Source organism: Procambarus clarkii, chromosome 72 (genome assembly GCF_040958095.1).
Source record: "Procambarus clarkii isolate CNS0578487 chromosome 72, FALCON_Pclarkii_2.0, whole genome shotgun sequence".
Classification (NCBI taxonomy): Eukaryota; Metazoa; Arthropoda; class Malacostraca; order Decapoda; family Cambaridae; genus Procambarus; species Procambarus clarkii.
Window position 1 is genome coordinate 27522337 of NC_091221.1, and position 7664 is coordinate 27530000.

At 37.0% G+C, this 7664-nt stretch overlaps 1 long non-coding RNA gene across 1 annotated transcript; it reads left to right on the top strand.

Annotated features, from left to right (window-relative positions):
- Window positions 1-428: 428 nt before the first annotated feature.
- Window positions 429-6417, top strand: LOC138356501 (uncharacterized). Its single transcript, XR_011224483.1, has 3 exons — window positions 429-504; window positions 5739-5845; window positions 6323-6417. It is a non-coding gene; the product is annotated as an uncharacterized lncRNA (long non-coding RNA).
- The last annotated feature ends 1247 nt before the right edge of the window (window positions 6418-7664 follow it).

Consider the following 7664-nt stretch of genomic DNA (forward strand, 5'->3'; position numbering starts at 1 on the left):
GGTCTATGGCCCGTGTTTTTTTTTCGATGCCTCAGTGGTCCATGCACAGGTCTGTTCAAGGGGATTAAATAGCCGTTCTATGGCGCCAGGGTTTTCTCAAATTTTCTTTCATAGCCGGTCTATGGCCCCTGGGTTTTACAAACTTTTTTTTCCCAAGCCGATCTATTGCCCCTGGGTTTTACGAACTTTTTTTTCCCAAGCCGGTCTATGGCGTGTATGTTAAATAAACCAAATTTTTCACTTTTGACAATTGAGCACCTGCTACATCCAGATTCTAGGGAGGAAAGGAATATAATATAATATCTAATATATCTATCTGTGTGAAATAGATTAAATCCATTTATTTGATATTCAGCTAATAGTTCTGTATTTTCTACATTCATCCATGTTTTGGTAAGTGCAATAATATGTATTGTTTCATTGTAGATTAGAGATTCTAGATAGTTCTAGATTTCCGAAGTACTGAAACGCGCGCCATACAGGCTTGGTGGATCTAGGTGCAAGGTAAAATTATTTACATTTACTTGTTTTTTATTTATATGCATTATTCTATAGAATAATAGATCTCGTAATAATTTTGCAAAAATAGTGGCATTTACTATTTTTAAAAGATTATTAACAAATTTACCGATATGGTGCATTCGGAAGACAAACCCCATTTTTCACTTTTGACAATTGAGCTCGGGTGCAGGGGGGGGGGGGTTGTGTAAAAGCCTGGTTTGTGCCTAGGAGAGGCTATGGGATCCAGTAAGATCGTCCTTCCTTTCCTCCCTAGAATCTGGATGTAGCAGGTGCTCAATTGTCAAAAGTGAAAAATTGGGTTTGTCTTCCGAATGCACCATATCGGTAAATTTTTTAATAATCTTTTAAAAATAGTAAATGCCACTATTTTTGCAAAATTATTACGAGATCTATTATTCTAATAAGGGTTTGATAAAATACAGTAGACTGCCTACTGGTTTTACCTGTAATAAGGTTTGATACAGATGATTATCCGTTCAAGGGGATTAAATAGCCGTTCTATGGCCCCAGGGTTTTCTCAAATTTTCTTTCATAGCCGGTCTATGGCCCCTGGGTTTTACGAACTTTTTTTTCCCAAGCCGGTCTATGGCGTGTATGTTAAATAAACCAAATTTTTCACTTTTGACAATTGAGCACCTGCTACATCCAGATTCTAGGGAGGAAAGGAATATAATATAATATCTAATATATCTATCTGTGTGAAATAGATTAAATCCATTTATTTGATATTCAGCTAATAGTTCTGTATTTTCTACATTCATCCATGTTTTGGTAAGTGCAATAATATGTATTGTTTCATTGCAGATTAGAGATTCTAGCTAGTTCTAGATTTCCAAAGTACTGAAACGCGCGCCGTACAGGCTTGGTGGATCTAGGTGCAAGGTAAAATTATTTACATTTACTTGTTTTTTTATTTATATATATATATATATATATATATATATATATATATATATATATATATATATATATATATATATATTATTCATGTGTGTATATGTATTTGTATGTATATAAATTTGTGTGTAAATTCCGGAAATTAACTTGAGGAAACTGGCAACCAAAAACCAGTAGGCAGTCTACTGTATTTTATCAAACCCTTATTAGAATAATAGATCTTGTAAAAATTTACCGATATGGTGCATTCGGAAGACAAACCAATTTTTTTCACTTTTGACAATTGAGCACCTGCTACATCCAGATTCTAGGGAGGAAAGGAAGGACAATCTTACTGGATCCCATAGCCTCTCCGAGGCACAAACCAGGCTTGTACACAACCCTCCCCCTGCACCCGAGCTATGTCAACAGGTCGTTCTTTCTCTTCGCCCTTACATCATCACACACAGAGATCACAATAACGTGATGCATCAAATGAACAAATCCACAAGGGCCGTGATGAGGATTTGAACCTGCGTCCGGGAGCTTCCCAGACACTGCCTAAATCGACTGAGCTACAACAGGGTAAAAGGATCCAGGAAGTTCAGTAGAAGTTTGGTTTCAACCCTTTTACCCTGTCGTAGCTCAGTCGTTTAAGGCAGTGTCTGGGATGCTCCCGGACACAGGTTTGAATCCTCATCACGGCCCTTGTGGATTTGTTCATTTGATGCATCACGTTATTGTGATCTGTGTGTGATGATGTAAGGGCGAAGAGGGAGAACGGCCTGTTGACATAGCTCGGGTGCAGGGGGGGGGTTGTGTAAAAGCCTGGTTTGTGCCTCAGAGAGGCTATGGGATCCAGTAAGTTCAGTAGAACTTCGGTTTCAACCCTTTTACCCTGTTGTAGCTCAGTCGATTAAGGCAGTGTCTGGGATGCTCCCGGACGCAGGTTCGAATCCTCGTCACGGCCCTTGTGGATTTGTTCATTTGATGCATCACGTTATTGTGATCTGTGTGTGTAATTCTTCACCTGCTACAGCAACAGGAATGTGTGTGTATGTATTTGTGTTGTTGAATATGACCGAAAGTGTAAGATTAATGATTCTAACACAAATCGTCTGAATATTTGTTTTTCTTCACTGTCGAGAGTAGTTAAAAAAATTTACTCGAGTTTATTTTCACACTTTATTTATGGTCCTTAAGTCCCTCTCCTTACTGCTGCTGCTGTTTCTCGCATCTTTGCATCGCTTGTATGTTTGGGGGTTTGGCCTCTTGCTATATATTGATTCCATTTGTGTGTGTTTGGGTCTCAGGCCCTCTCGCAATTTCTGTTGAACAAACCCCTTTTCCTAGTTCTGCATCTCTCCTTTGGTACAAATTTTGTTGTGCTTTTATCATATATTTCACAAAACTTGACATACATTTCATTTACTTCATGTCCTATCAGCAAGTGTTTGTCAAATTCTTTAAGGAAAGTTTATCATCCTGATTGCAGACCTCTAGCGCTATTATGTCAACTTCTTGTGGATTCGCAATCATTATTTAATTTACCTTTAGGTGTTCTTTCACCAGCACAGCAACACTGTACCTCTCCCAACCATTTTAAGATAAAAACTAAGTACTAACTAATTAACTCAATGTAACCTACCTTACCCCCAAAATGTCAACCCATGTCTTCTATTTTAAACAATGCTGTTTTGTTGACCAAATTGTATTTTTGTTTTTTCTGCAATGTTTACCCCCCCCCCACCACTCTACCACCACATTGAGTTTAGTAGCTCTGTGCACGTCAGGTGCTGTTTAATATACAGACCTACTCCTCCATTTGACCTAGTTTCTCTATCACATCTATATCACTTTGTGCTTTAGGCCTGGTGGAGCTTGGTCCACCAGGCTGTTGTTTGGAGTGGCCCGCAGATCCACATACAGTCTGCATATGATATACAGTCTGTTGATCAATTGAACTACAGTAGTTAGTTTTTATCATCCGAATGCACCAATATGTGTTCATTCTTCCCAGATGAAGGAACTAGGTAATATTCATCATCTGAATGCACCATCTGAAGCTTTTCCACACTCATGATACACGAGAGGTTTAAAAAACTTTTAAAACTTTTAAAACTTTTTGACCTATGTATTTAAAAGCAATTCTAAAGTTAAAAAGTGTAGCATAGGCCCCTCGCAGAATGTTCTTAATATGATCCTCAGGTTATAGTTTTCTATCTAAAACCACCCCTAGATCTCTTTCTTGATCAGAATTATTTATAGATCTCTGTGGCTCGATCATAGAAACTGAGTAAATTCGTTACACTGGACCTTCCAGATCGAATACCATGCTGACAGTCTGATATATCATTCAGTACGTCTGCATCTGAAATTGAGCAATACCGGATTTATTATTTGGTTTTATAAATTTTATACTTATAATCTTAACTTATTTCAGAGACCACGAGTAATCTGGGCTTCGAACTCAACAGAAAAGCCTTCCGTAGACCTGCTTCTTTGCTACATAATAGACAAAATTTAGTAAGTATTGATTTATTATGTGTTTGTTTATTTATTTATTTTTTCTTTATATACAAGAAGGTACATTGGGGGAGAGTACAATGACTTGAAGTTATACATTCTTGTAAAGCAACTAGCACTCATAGCGTTTCGGGCAGATCTAAGTATAGACCAAGGAACTTACCATCTTTTTTATTTCTGATGTTAACATTGTGTAACTGTAGATGAATTGCATTTGTTGATTTGCTCCCAAGTAAGATGTTGTAGGTCCTTTCTATGTTTAGTGTGAGTTTGTTGGTTGACATTAATAAGTGGATTTTTTTTAATTTATTGTTTACATCATTATTTAATATGAGTGGGTTGGAGTCTGAGTAGATGAGGTTAGTGTCATCATTATCTCATATCTCAGTGATTTTGTCGTAATGGTCAAGTAGCTGTACTGTACAAGTAGAGGACATGAGAGATAGCTGTAAGAGGTATTTCAATATCTTCCTGCTCTAAATCCATGTTGGCCTGGATTGTGGAGGTCATTGGTCTCTATAAAACTAGTAACCTGACTCCTGATCACTCTCAAATAATTTTATTATGTGGGATGTTAGTGCAACTGGTCTATAATTCTTTGCCAATGCTTGTGTTGTGTTGTGTTGTTTTGGTAGTGATGTGCAATGTGTGGTTTTGGTAGTGATTCGTCCAGTTCTGGTAGTAGTGCGGTTGTTGTGTGGTGTAGTACTTGTGTGCTTGTTAATGACTTGTATTCCAGTCTTGTGGGTATCTCCTTTCCCCTACGGGCCAACTGCTTTGTTCTTACCTAGCATTTTGCTTTGTTTGGGTATGAATGTTTGTGTGCCGTATATTTTGCAAAATTTGCCATATATCTCATTATTTACTCCTCTGCCTAGCAGCAAGTCTGTCTAATTATACTCATTAACTGTTTTTCAAAGTTCCCCATAGTGTCCTTTATTGAAATCGAGTTCATGAACCGTTTCAATGTTCTTATTTTCTTCTAGATTATATCTTAAAGTATATTTAAATGTTATTGTTATTATTGTTATTAAATGTTATTGTGACATTGCATTGCAATTGAGCTATGTTGTTTACCATACCGTTCATTTCGTGAGTATAAGTATAGATGCCACACTTGTGACAGGTAAAACCATGCCTTTTTTGAAAAACAGCACCGTCTGTTGCACGTAAGAGCAACCCACACTATATTATGTTGCGATATTATTTCAATATTTCCGATTGCATTGATAATTTGAATTTTCATAGATTTCAATTTATTTTCATTTCGATTTAATAATTTTGTGACATTGCATTGAAATTGAGCTGTGTTGTTTACCATACTGTTCATTTCATGAGTATAGTTTATTTTTTTATTTTTTTCATTTCATTTTTTTAGCTGTTCTTATTTTTCAGTGATGGGAATATCAGATCATTTGATGTTCCCAATTTTCTGATGGAAGCATCAGACCATTATAGAATGCATCGGATGAGGTAGTTTGGAATGGTGGGGAGGACGAGAGGGGGGGGATGGTGGGGAAGACGAGGGGACAGAGGAGAGGGTAATGGTGGGGAGGACGAGGGGACTGGGGAGTTGGGGATGGTGGGGACAGGGGAATGCTGGGGAGGACAAAGGGACAGGTGAATGGGAGATGGTGGGGGAGGAAGAAGGGACAGGGGAGGGGAAAATGGTAAGGAGGACGATGGGACAGGGAAGTGGGAATAGTGGGGAGGATGTGGGGACGGGGAAGTGGGAAGGACGAGAGGACTGTGGAATGAGGAATGGCAAAGTGAATTATAATTATATATATTAATTAATTCTTATAAATTTCCAGAAGCCTGTATCAACACCCACACTAATGCAACTGAAAGAGATGTTGAGACAAGTATTGCTGATATGTTGAAGAACGCCCCAAACAAACTCGGTGGAAACAGATACAAGGTAAAGTTTGCCAATTTGCTGTAGTCTAATTCAATTTCTTTTTAGTAATCTTTGAGAACATTTATGCTATGAATAAGATAAAATAATGTAACTGATTTTGACTAAATATGTAGATATATTTAATTTTCTGAGCACTAATAATGAAAGAAAACCAAAATAAGAGGTGGCTACTATCTCTAATAATGGGCTGGAATAATGCAGGATATAATAATATATATATATAAATATATATATAAATATTTATATATATATATTTATTTATATAAATACATATATGATATATAGATTCTATATAGATTCTTTTCTATTATTCTTTTCTATTATTCTATTCTATTCTATTCTATAGTTTTATATAGATTCTTGTTTTAGTTTTTTTTTCTTTAATATGGAAACGGTTTTTAATTAATAAATTAAATATTATATAATAAAATAATGTATTATTGAAAACAATTAGTAACAAACAATATTTCATTACAGGGTGGTGAAGCAAGAAGACATGTGCATCACACAGCAGACTTGGATATGACGAATACTGAAAATGGTGGCGAGCCTGGTGCATGGCGTACCGCTGAATCTTCTCTAATATCTATATAGAAGAATCTATATGTGTCTATATATAGACACATATAGATTCCTATATATAACCTATATATATATATGTGTGTATATATATTATAATATATATATATATATATATATATATATATATATATATATATATATATATATATATATATATATATATATATATATATATTTATATATATATATATATATATATATATATATATATATATATATATATATATATATATATATATATATTATATAAAAAGTTTGTGAGGAAGACTGTAACGGTTCTATTGTTACGTAAAGTATGGTGACAAATAAACACAGACACTAAGATACTATATATATATTTGGTCGAATATACAGAAGTACACAGGTGATACGCTGGTGTGAGTTGAGCGCACTGAGCGTTGGTACAGTATCTCGCAAGTGTCTGCTCTAGACCACACTTGAAAGTAGACTAGTTAATGTTCGCTACACCGCTGCTTATATTGCTCGGGCATCTCACCGTGTTGCCCGGGCAACGCCTCACCTCATTCATCTCCAAAGGTTGACAGGAACATTAACACTATATTTGGAGCGAGTATATTATTGGGATAATCTACTCGCTACAGAACTCCCCCTCCCAGGGGATGAAAGGAAAAATACTTGATCAAGGAACTTAGCTGGTCGGCGAATTGTACGCCCTGCTCGCGTTACATAACCATCAAAGTTAACTTCCTCCTCTTCGCTGATGTCATCTAACTGGGGTCGTAGGGTGGGAGGTCGCACAGGATCGTCCGTCGTCGCAGGATCAGGTTGTGGTGCGGCTGGTAACTGGGGTTGTAGGGTGAGAGGTCGTACAGGATCGTCCGTTGTCGTAGGTGGCGGTGCTGCTGGTAACTGTGGTCGAAAAGTGAACTGCGTAGTCGGCGGATGTGTCTCTGGAGGGATGTCTGGGGCAGCGTCACAGTGTGCTGGTTTAAGGCGATCGATGGAGATGTTTACCCGCTGTCCTCGGCGTTCAATGGTGAAGATCTAGTTTGTGACTAGGTGTTCTTTGTCACTCACTGGGTCACCAATGTAACGGTTCTATTGTTACGTAAAGTATGGTGACAAATAAACACAGACACTAAGATACTATATATATATTTGGTCGAATATACAGAAGTACACAGGTGATACGCTGGTGTGAGTTGAGCGCACTGAGCGTTGGTACAGTATCTCGCAAGTGTCTGCTCTAGACCACACTTGAAAGTAGACTAGTTAA